Raw genomic sequence first — 12,401 nt, forward strand, 5'->3', positions numbered from 1 at the left:
TGGCAATTCTAAAATTAGAACAACTGGATACTGGACAAGTAGAGATAGTAATTGCCAAGTGATCCCCATTATGTTTATGAACAATTTCTTCTTCCCTCTCTCACTCTCACAAAAGTTTCATAAGCCCTGAGGAGACATTTTTATAGAAAGTCTATTTTCTTATCTCTAAATAGAATAGAGCAGGAGAGTAATATAAGACAGGAATGAAGAATCATTTTCATCAGTAATAGTTTTGCATAAGATTGGGGGATGTTTTGTATGTTTTATTCTAGAGGGTTGGATTATCATTTTCAGTACCTTATGAATCAACTTGTTCCAATATCTCATAAGCAGAGTTGCCTCTACAAAGGTAGCATTATACTTTCAAAACACTTATGATAATGAGAGTTAGACTTCACACATGTTAGTTAGTGGAAACTGGGGTATGTAACTTTACTAAACTATTTAAAGTGGAAGGCTCTGTTATGGCTCTTACTGATTTCCCTTGTATTTTGTTCATACTATACTTCTTAAGAGTAGTTTACTATTTTCATTCCAAATGTAAACTCAAAAAGTTTCCATTGTTAAAAGAAGTTAAATCTATCATTATAATGCAAAGCTCTACATAGATAGGTGACCTCCCCTCCCCCACCCCCCCACCTTTTTTTTTTTTTTCCTTTGCAGCATATTACTAGGCAATCTAGGGTCATTCTGGTAAATATTCTCTCATCTAGTTTTAACTTTGGATTTTTAATTGTTAGTTTTTTGTTCTAACAAGAATTAGATGTTATGTTTTGAGCTTTACAGATGGAAGTTATTACATATATGCTACCAAGTTATCTTGAGAACTTTGTGGGATTTAATGGGTCGGTCTTTCTAGGGTAAGAAAGGAGAATGAGCCAAGTAGAAGATCTATGATGAACTACAACAGTGAAATTATATCTGGAGAAGTAAATTTCTATTTCAAGTGTGTATTTTCAGCTCACTATCAGGAATTATTACATCAGCATGAAGACAAACCTCACTAGTGAGTTAATTGATTGTTATTAGGGTTCATCAGAGCAGATTTAGAAAGTGGCCAAGGTTTGTCATCTGTTGCCCCTTTTCTTGTTGTCGCTTTTATTCCTGCTCTTTTAAATGTTTTATAAAAATGTTTACTGAAACATACCAATGGTACTTTGTAGAATTTAATATACAAAAGAAAGGCGTATTCTTCTCCAGGACCTTAAAATCTCCTCAGGGAGATTAAGAAGGTTTACTGAATTTTAGGTAACAGCCCACCAAATGGAAACTGTAAGTGCCAAATGAGTGGTAAGAACAGGGAAGACTTAAAAGAAGAACTAACTTGCAGATCCGTTGTTGGAGTGACAGTTCACTGGGAAATGGGATTTGAGCTGTGTTTTGGATGGTGGATATAATTGCCGCCTGAGAATGATTAAGTCTAAGGATGTAGGGGGAGGTGGTAAGGAGCACATAAATTATTTGAGATACGTTTTTTATTCTAGTAATAAATGAGTAGTTCACTGAAGCCTGATTTTGGCAGGAACTGAACATCAGTTTATAGCATTTGACTTTTCTTATAAACAAAGGAGCATTACCTTGATATTTTGCTTAAAAAAATGCTGTTTTTAATAGCATACCCAATGACTGATGGTTTCATATCTTTCTACAGTGTGCTGGGTTGGTATTCTGGAGCCGATGCACATTTAATAATGAATGTTTTTTCTTTTATTTCTCTCTCTCCTTTTTTTTTTTTTTTTTTTTTTTGACAAGGTCTGACTCTATTGCCTAGGCTGAAGTGCAGTGGCACCATCTCAACTCACTGCAACCTCCACCTCCTCAGCTCACGTCATTTTCCCACCTCAGTCTCCACAGCAGCTGGAACGACAGGCATACACCATGCATGTTAGGCTAATTTTTGTATTTTTTGTAGAGATGGGTTTTCGCCATGTAGCCCAGGCTGGTCTTGAGCTCATGAGCTCAAGCGATTCACCTGCCTCAGCCTCCCAAAGTGCTGGGATTACAAGTGTGAGCCACCATTCCTGGCCTCTATACCTCTAAAGGTATTAGTTTTCCCTCAGTTGCAAAAAATCGTAAATGTAAAATCATGTTGGCTAGTTTCTCTAACTCTTCTATAAAATCAATTACTAAGTATTGTAGACTCTTCTCAGATAAGTCATCTTCCAAATATCTCATCTTTTCCATTCCACCTCCTCAGCATTTAATTATTTTGAGCCTGGTCAAATATTTTGCCTCACAAGATTAATCTTCTGGAGGACACATATGAAGGCAAGACTATGGTAGTAGGAAAGTCTATGAAAGTATTCTAGATACAAAGTAATAAGGCTCTGAACTAGAACAATGGCAGGGAGAATGGAAAAGATGAGATATTTGGAAGATGGCATCTTCCATTCTCCCTTCCATTGTTCTAGTTCAGATGACTTATCTGAGAAGAGTCTACAATACTTAGTAATTGAGTCAGACCTTGTCAAAAAAAAGGAGAGAGAGAAATAAAAGAAAAGAAAAAACATTCATTATTAAATGTGCATCGGCTCCAGAATACCAACCCAGCACACTGTAGAAAGATATGAAACCATCAGTCATTGGGTATGCTATTAAAAACAGCATTTTTTTAAGCAAAATATCAAGGTAATGCTCCTGTAGGTAGTAGGTGTATGTCAAAACTATTGACAAACATTTCCATTTCATTATGGGAGGAACATTAGCCCTGTTCACTTGTGTCACCAGATGATAGCAAACAATGCTCCATTTCCTTCTCAAATTATGAGAAATTCATTTGTACTCTCTGTCTCTCCATAGTATTTCAAATTAGTTTGGAACCATTATTTTTAGTTGCCTGGAAGTATACTTGCAGGAAAAGAAAGTTTTATGTTGATGAGACTTTTTTTTTAACCTGTTTTACTATGTGTCTTTTAGAAACCAATATGCCACCATCATTACTACAACAATAAAAACAGTAGAGTACAAATAGGAACACTTTTATTCTATGAAGGTCATCATGAAGTTGCATTTGAAATCTCAGAGAGAAGCAATGTATGAGAAACATTTTACAACTTCTTTCTATAGGTCATATCTCCTTTGGAAAGTGATCACAATATTACAAAGTGTCACGTAGAAATATCTTTGAAAAAATTGAATACAATAAAAAATGTTGCACAAGTTATTTTGTATACCTTACTCAGTTTTTATACATCCCTTGGAAGCACCTTATAGCCTCTATTATTCTTGAACCTCTTTGGAAAATTTTAAGCAAAAAATTGGGGTAAGTAGTGGAGGAGGTATAACCAAGATATACCTATAACCTAGGTTTTATATTTGTCTAGGGAGAGAATAGTTTACTCTGTACTAAGTGGTTCTACAGAAAAATAAAATAAATAAAAACTCTGTTACACTATGTGACATGAAATGAATATATACCCAATCACTCACTCATGGTTCTGGGAAGAAATAGGAAAAAAAAAAGAAGAAAACAGGACAAGAATTTCCAATATTAATTCCAATAATCATTCTACCTAAACATTTCATGAAGAAGAGCCAACTTTGGTACTCAGAATTTGAGACATAAAATACTTTGTTATAAAATTGATTTTTTCTTGCTCTTTACATTTACATTTACATTTACATTTACATATGGTACTGAGAAATTTCTGAGATTCCTGGAATTTCTCTGAAGAATTTTAGATATTACAGTAAAATTTCAAGTTGCTAAAATATTTGATAATAAAGCAAGCTTGAATTAAAAAGGTAACAGCCTGAATCATTTGAAAATTGCCATTTGGTTCATAATGCTTTATTTTCAAGGGTCATGTACACTCTTTTTCCATGAATATTTAAATTTCCTTTCTTTCCTAAAATGACCTGAATAACCAAATTTCCCTAATAGGCTTTAGTGAGAAATAGCTAATAAAATCAGACAGTACGCTGCTATGCAACTGCTTAAGAGAAACATTTTTCTTATTAAAACATCTATATTGAATTCTCTTTAATGTTCAAGAATTCTTGCCTCATTCTGTCAAACTTCTCCACGCTATTCTCATTATTTCTCAGAGCAACCCTATGAGATTTTAAAGTGGCAACCATTACAATTTTATTTCAGTAATGGGAGAAACTGAGGCAAAGAGAGTATAAGGGCATCACACAGCATGCCGGTGGCAGGCCTGGGAACAAAACAAGTATCTTTAATTTTCCTGCCAAAAGCATACTCTAAAAAACTGAAGAAATTTCTTTGTCTTCAAAAAAACAGGAGTAGAGGGGAGACAAAAAAAAAATCCTACAGTAGTAGAATATCACTATTGCTGGATGTTATTAGGCCTAATTAATGTTTCTGAAAAATGTCTATGAGGTTTATTCTTTGCTAATAGTACATTTATTGTTTCACAACTTTGTAGAAAGTTCAAGTGCTTAGATGTAGAACAACTACAGAGCGATAGATGATGAGAGAAAAGCACATATAGAATGAATACATTATCTTGAGCTACTTAATCTTTATGCCTCAATCTATAAATTATCAGTTTGTATAATAATTGCATTATTTTCCCCAATCCCTCTCAAACACACACACACACACACACACACACACACACACACCCTTAATGACTTTGCTGAAAACATACAGTAGTTGTCAACAATGAAGAGTTTTAAAATAAAAATTACATCATTAATTTTGCTTATTGCTTATGGACAAGCAGGAAGATGTCTTTGCAAACTAATTAACATATAGTAATGAATAAGCTTAATATAATTTCTATTTAAGTGAAAAATAAAATGAAGTGTACAGTTTTGGGTTAATGCTATATGTGACAGTATTTCCAAAGATTGATCTTTAGTAAAGATATGTTAATAAAGCATTACTGGCTGCTCACTTAATAGAAGTTGCCTTGCCCTGCTGGGCATTAATAACATATGGATGATAAAAGAGTTCCTTTCTTCAGAGAGTAATTGCCTGTATTTCTCATATTTTCCAGAGCCGAAAGCCAAAAATCCTCATAATTGATAAGCATATGGACTGTAGTAGCATATTGCAGAAACTCTCCGGCAATAAACGTACCCAATTCTTTTCAATTTCATTCTACTTCTTTATTTATGCAAAACTCAACATTGTTTCTTCAAAACACCCTGGTTTCATTTCCTCTTCCCTGAAAAGCAGTTACACTTTAATCAGCATCACTGAAACATTTGTACTCCCTCACTCTTGTTATTTGGTTATGAGACTCTATTTTTGGCATATCAAATAATTATATTACTTATGAGCTTACTATTTTAATTTTTATCATTTTATTATTATCTATGAAAACTGAAATATGATAGAATACATTATTTTTAGTTGAATTTTTAATATTCTTCATCCAAATGGTAGCTGCATTTTGTGAGTAATGATATCATCAGACATGAATTCTTGTTGAGATTTCACATTCACTTTTAATTATTTTTGTTTGCTTGTTTAACAATTAGAACTAATAACTAACAATTATTTTGTTTACTTGTTTAACAATTAGAACTAATTTGCACTTACATAATTCAGGTTATGAGAAAATTCAACATATAAGTTAGAATTTAATTTGTATTTACATGAAGTTTTCTTTCTTACTTAATAGCAAAAACTTGTTTCCATAACCTTGTCTGTGATATTGTAGAGACTGTTCAAGCATCAGACAGGGGGTTATCCTCAATTACCTTCAGAGTCACTTTCAACTCTGATATTCTCTGATATCATGATGCTATATATGGAATAATAATAGAGACACCTTTTATATATCCTCCTAGATAGTTTTATGAAACTAATATTACTCAAACTAGAACTCCTTGGAATACTCGGAATTTCATCAAGTATTATTCCCAAAAAGTTATGTTGAGATTTAACAAAAAAAAAAACATATCACATGCACAATCATTGTTAAACAGAATACCATAGGCACTGAACAATTATGGGAAGCCTCAGGCTGTGGGCATTTACACTGGTTTCTTTGATCAGTCACCCTTAATACATTAAACTTCATTGCCCCAAACAAAATATCTAGCTTTCACTGATATCCAGGGTTTATTTCCTTGTTTGCTGCAGGCAAACAAGCTTTCACCAAAGGAACTAACTTAGCTTCTTTGACTAGTGATTTCCATCTTTTTTCTTAAGTCTTTATTTCCATTGTTTTGAAATGGTGTGTAAATAGCTGATCCAAATCTTTATTCTCCTGAACCCTTTTCATGCCACAGTGATTTTTTTTATTGTGGTTAAAAAAACACACAGCATGAGAACTACCCTCTTAGCAAATTTTTAAGCGTATAATATTGTCAACTGTAAGCATCATATTGTACTGTAGATCTCTAGAACTGTTTTTATTTTGCATGACTGAAACTTTATGCCCATTAAACTGCGTCTCTTCGGTTTCACTTCCCTACTATTGGTTTCCCTTTTATGTCCTCTTCTTTACTTTTTTCTTCTACTGTCATTTCCCGTTAGATCTTTCAGTACTTTTTGTATCTTCAGTCTTTCAATGCTTATACACCACTGCTGATTTGTTTAACATAATTAAGAAAACACAGTGTTATCATGTATTGTAAGATCCTTAGATATTAATGTACAGGTAGTCACAGCATCTTCTCATGTAGTAGGTACTTCCTTTACCTTCCATATCCAATCCCTGCTATTGCCACGGTTATTCTATGAAGGATTTGTCAAGCCCTGTTTCTCCTGAATATTATTATGAAGTTCAAGGTTAATGTGTGAGAACAAAAACCAGAAGAGATGAAAGTCTATGATTTGCAACTGAAAAGAACAATTAGGAAACATAGATCTAGAAACAGTAGAGAAATGGGTCAGGAATACCAAAAGGTAAAGTGGACTTAGTAAACAGTAGAGTTTTTGAGATTTTTAGAGAGAGTCTTCAGACGGGAGTTAAAAATATTTTGTAATCAACTGGTATTTGAATTTTTTCAAGAGAGAAGAAAATAAAAATTCAAATTGCTTTCATTTAGTTTTGGTTGATAGGCTATTGTCTAATGGATTTGAATAGGTATCTAAATTTGGGGAACAATTATTTGGGATTTAACAAATAAGATAATTACTGTATATCATACATGTTTAAATGAAGCAAAAACTTACTTTCACAGTGACCACCAAACTGCCAGTAAGCAGAGTGCAGGTTGATTTTAAAAAACAACCATAATCTCACACTTGTAATCCCAGCACTTTGGGAGGCCAAGGCAGGCAGATCACGAGGTCAGGAGTTCAAGACCAGCCTGATCAATGTGGTGAAACCCCATTTCTACTAAAAATACAAAAATTAGCTGGGTGTGGTGGCAGGCGCCTGTAATCACAGCCACTCAGGAGGCTGAGGCAGAATAGCTTGAACCCGGGAGACAGAGGCTGCATTGAGTCGAGATGCCACCACTGCACTCCAGCCTGGTGACAGAGCAAGACTCCATCTCAAAAAAAAAAAAAAAAAACAACAAAAACAAAAAACAAAAACAAAACAGCCATAATGTTTCTTGGAATATGACAGCATTATTGGAGGAAATTTCAGAAATTTCTTTGAATTTTACTTTTGGAAGACAAAGAGATAATTAAAAAATGGATGCTCCAAAAAGGACAAAACTTATGAAACTCACCATATTAAGAAAACCAAATACAACCTCTCACAAAATTATAAAATCAACATTAGTTTTTAACCCATCCTCAGTAGACCCTCACCTTCATAGAAGGTAGATCCTACTGGATGTGTTGCATGACTTTTTCTTAGTTCAGCTAAAGCAGGCAGGGTTCTTGTCCATCCCACAGCCACGAAAATTTAGGCTCACAGACGTTGCAGAGGATGAGTAAAGCAGGATTTTATTGGGTGAAAAAGAAAAAAAGGGGTAAGCAGGGAATCTCTGCAAAGCTAGAGTCTCAAGCTTGAGTGCTTCCCACCCTCAGCTCGAATCCCAAGTTCCACAGAGGAAGAGGAGGGGCCAGGATCCTCCCTGCTGCACAGGTGGAACCTTCCCGAGGCTCCACTTCAGTGAGCAGGCTGGATGGAGTTTCTCCAGGGACCCCCGCCCATCTGGCTGTCTCATTCGCCCCTCTAAAGAAGTACATCTAACTGTCGTTAGCATAAGGATAAGGACGAAGACCAATATTAACTGCTTCCTGCTGCCAGGGGGTGTTGTTCTGGGGAAACAGCAGTCAGAGCTCTTTCAGAGGCCGATCTAAGAGTTCCCAGCAGAAAGGACAATCATCAGAGGCTCCCATTGCATGACTGTTTGGAGTTTGATGATCTGAAGGTAAGAACAGAGAGGGGGTTATTAGGAAACATGTATCAAAATGAAACAAGGGCAGGGGCAAGGACAGCTCAAAAATTCTGAAGCCTTTTACCAGTTTGCACTGGGAGAGGGTGGCCAAAAGCCCAACTGGTTAACAAAACTTTACTTTTTTGCCGGCATGTCAGGCTTCTGGGTTCCTTTCCCCTGAACCCTATCCTAAGCCAACCAGTTTAAGGTTTGGGAAATTAACTCTTTCCAGTTTGGAAGATGCATCTGAGGGAAGTGTCCCATAGTACTGAGTCAGTTACCTATTAGGGAAGAGAGAACAGAGGAGGAGAAAGGAATAAAAAGAAGGCATTTTTTCAAAGGAGTTCCATGGGTTGAGGATGCATTCAAAAGGGGTACAGACTCACGATGAGAAAGAGGGGAGCAGGCATCCCTGGTTCCCTTCTCTTCCTAGCAGATACCCAGGGGTAAGGGACGGGGAGAGAGAAGAGCATCCTCTTTCCCTCTTCTGTTCTTGCATCCCTGAGTTCCGGTGACCTTGGCAGGTGTCGCCATAGGTGTCAAAGCGACTTGTACCCATGAAGCAGGGGGGCCTAGAGAGTAGGAATTATCTGTTCTCACCTATGTCTCTTTCCCACCTACTGTCAGTAGCCTTAGAGTTCCCTAGACCTTATTTATGCCATGGGTATGAATGTGGTCTTTATCCATGAAACAAGAGGCTTGGGGTTGACTTAATCGGCAGTGCTGTGCTGTGCCTTTTAACCTCTGTCATCACCTGTGCTGTGCATTTTAACCTCTGTTGTCATTTGCCTCTGGATCCCTCAGATCCAGTTTTCCTCCCTAGGGCTTTGACCTGAAGCATGGAATTGAGTTCTGGACAAAAATGTGTCTTGAGGGGTTACATGGACTCATTATAAGCCAAATGCCAAAATGAAACTGTGGAACTGAGTCCTCCTCCGACAAGGAAGAGGAAAGAATATCTTGCGACACATCCAGATAACTGGTAGCTAGGGTTATGCTTGCTAGAATTTGAGTGCATGGTGCTTGGCTTTGGTTAGTTCCCTTGGTTTTACATTCCCAAAAAGGAAACCTCCGGGTGATGGGCATTGTATTTATTCCCTATTTATTCTATCACCTGGCAGGATTTGCAGGATAATTGCTCAGAACTAGAGTATCTATCCGGATTTCTACATTACCCATTCCTTTTGTTCTTTCTGAGCTACAGCCAGGGATTGCTGGTTGGTTCACAGAATCAAGCAGGATTAGTCTAAAATGTAGATGAAAACTTAAAAACAACTAGTGAGTTTAGAATTTGATGACAAAGATATACATTTTGAACATAATTTCTCTCTCTCCAGTCCTCATGTTTGTTAAAAAATAAATCATTGTAGGACTGAGTTGTTTGCAAAATAGACTTTAGTTTTATACTTGGCATGATTATTTGCATAATTCCAGCAAGAATAATTATTTCTACATAGGCCTTTTGGATTGGCTTTGATGGAATTCTGTTCCACAAGGAGTCTCAGATAAGACCTTTCAAAGCTGAGCCCAGCCATGAGTTAGTATCCTCAAACACCTGTGAGTTGGGTGATCCTCTCCTGTTAAGGTCCCAAGATAAATGTGGAGGTCCTAGACCTGTTAGAAAGTGACATTCTTTACTGAATACAGGTCAGGAACCCTGTACAGGGACTATGTAGGCAAGGGTATGAGGCCAGTTTGCCCACTGGGCTTTTATTGACTTTGCAAGGAGAGATTGGCTCCTTAAAGGGAAGCATACCCTTCCAGTCAAAGCCTTGGTAAAATTACCAGATTCTCCAATTGTCTCCTGTAGCAAAAGAAAACTGAATTCTTCTTTCACTGATGCAAACAACTATATTGCCGTAAGTTAAGAATACTCACGGACAGTTTCCAAATTTTAGAGGAACCAGGCAGAGAAAAACAAACATGCTCCAAATTTTGATCCCAAGAGTAAACCTTACTTAATTAATAAAGGCCATAAATAGTTTAAATAGTTTAAGTAAATAGTTTAAATTTCCTTGACTCTGAAAAACAAAAAAAATGATCAGCAATATTCCAAGCAAAGGTTAAACAGGTTGCTTCAGTTTTCTGAGTTCAGTCCATTTGGTTAACTCTTGTTTTGCTTGATATTCATGGACATTTTAGCTCTTCATGAGTCCTGTACATTTTCCTTTAATGTCACAATCTCTAATGTTACCAGAAGCCTGTATTTGAGATCACCTGTTTGAGTCCTACAGCTTATTATAAACCATTTTTTTGAAAAGGATTAAAATAAGACAACAATTTTCTGTGAATAGCAAAATATCCAGGGTAGTTACAGTTAAAAACACAATTGAGAAGTTTGGTTAGCTCTGTGGTTTACAATAACTTAAACATAACAACCTTAATTATGATTGATAGCATATACTCAGACATTAGAATTTGAGAAATCCCACAAATTTTGGAGCATGTATTAGCATTATTCACCAAGGTATAACCTAAAGAAGACTGAGCATCATGTTGGCAATCCCATGTACCTAAATATGTGAAATAATCCTGTTCACCTCTCCTTTCTGGACATTCCAGGGGCCCTCTGAAGTATTTGAAAAGCCAGGTGCCAGGGAAGACAATTTTGAAACTAAAGTTTGATTTGGGGAAGGCTGTCAAATAACGTTCAATAAACACTTGATATTATGAAATAGAATTCCAGATTACCATAAGTTATTTATTTTGCCAAAATGATGACTTGGAAATTTTAAAGAAGCAAAAAGCTTTTATAACTCTTTACAAATTTTGTGAAATAGCAGATTAGCGCCTTAAGAAAACTTTGTTATGCTTTTATTTCAATGTTCAATTTACAGAAAAACCATATAATACTCCTTTTGGAATTTAGTTAGTATGTTCACCTAGATGACCTCTTCTGCAAGAAGAATTTCCACAATTCTTCCACTGCTTCTTTGAACTTTCAGCTTTTTCCTATTTTAACTCAAAACAATCCTTTAACCCCAGACAAAAGTTTACATTTCCATGCCTTCTTATAAACTTTTACTAAAAACCACATTTTACTGTTCTTACACACCTTTCATGTAAATCTATTTCTAGTAGTTTCAATTAACTCCTAACAATTTTTAACTTTAAGGAAAACTTGGTAAGTTGTTTTAGTTGTGTGATAAGTGCAGCCAAGGTTTGCCTTCTTAATTAAGGGTGTGGTTAGTTCCATATGGCCCCAGGCCCTACCAATTGTGAAGCTGGCAAATCAAATAGTTCTCAAAACCCCAAAAGCAGTTTGCACCCTCAAAACACTTAGCAAACCTTGTCTCTGGCCTGCATTTTACTAATAATCTTTAAGGCTGTTTTTATTTCTTAAAGATTAAAGTCACATGAACTGAAAGCTTCCACAGTTTTTAACTTCCCTTTAAAAAATATTACATCCAAGTGTTTGTCTTTCTTTAGGCCAAATTAATTAGAGCTCTTTTGACAGACATTGCACACAGTATACACACAGACAGGCAGAGGAAAACCCAGTCACTGGATGGGAACCTTTAAGAGACAGGGCTAGGAAAAAGTGCAGATATGGAGCCTGAGAGGGCTCATCCCCTAAGGCAGGGTTGCCCAACAAAGCCTTGCCAAGGGTTACCACCCATGCCCTCAGGATGTAAAACAAGATGGAGGCTTGATTTCACAACCAAAACTTTGCAGAGAATACAAACAGTGATAGTGTCGGGGAGGGCTGACCTAGTAAAACATCTGATGAAGGAAAAAAACTTTAAAAGTTAGCTCCTGACAAGGTGGAGAAGGGGAAAGAAAAAAGAACAGTTTAAAAATGCCTGGGGAAGAACCTCTAATTCTTAGGCAAGTGGTTCCTCCACCAGGAGAAAATCTTAATTATTGTCCAATGGAGCTGAACCCCTTGGCGGGAGAAGGGGAAGGTTGCAGCAGTACCTGGCTGGGAAACAGCCGCATGGCAGTGCAGGATTCTTGAGCCATACATCCCAGCCTCAGCAGGGAGGGAGGAGCGGCTGGGAACTGCTGCTCACAGGTCAGTCCCAAAAAAGGAAGGAAAAGGCCATGAAAAGGCCCGGGGAGCAACAGGAGTTGGGGGCATGGTTTCCCCCACCCTCAGAAGTCCGAGGATGAAAAGGCTTAGAAGCGACAGTGAGAGGTTT

General features: G+C 36.7%; 1 long non-coding RNA gene across 1 annotated transcript in view; it reads right to left on the reverse strand.

Annotated features, from left to right (window-relative positions):
* Positions 1-7,818: 7,818 nt before the first annotated feature.
* LOC129045039 (uncharacterized) overlaps positions 7,819-12,401 on the reverse strand; it is a 106,225-nt gene continuing 101,642 nt past the window's right edge. Inside the window, exon 3 of the long non-coding RNA XR_008504879.2 lies at positions 7,819-8,247. This is a non-coding gene — a long non-coding RNA (uncharacterized LOC129045039). The remainder of the gene's footprint in view (positions 8,248-12,401) is intronic.

This window comes from Pongo pygmaeus, chromosome 1 (genome assembly GCF_028885625.2).
Source record: "Pongo pygmaeus isolate AG05252 chromosome 1, NHGRI_mPonPyg2-v2.0_pri, whole genome shotgun sequence".
NCBI lineage: Eukaryota > Metazoa > Chordata > Mammalia > Primates > Hominidae > Pongo > Pongo pygmaeus.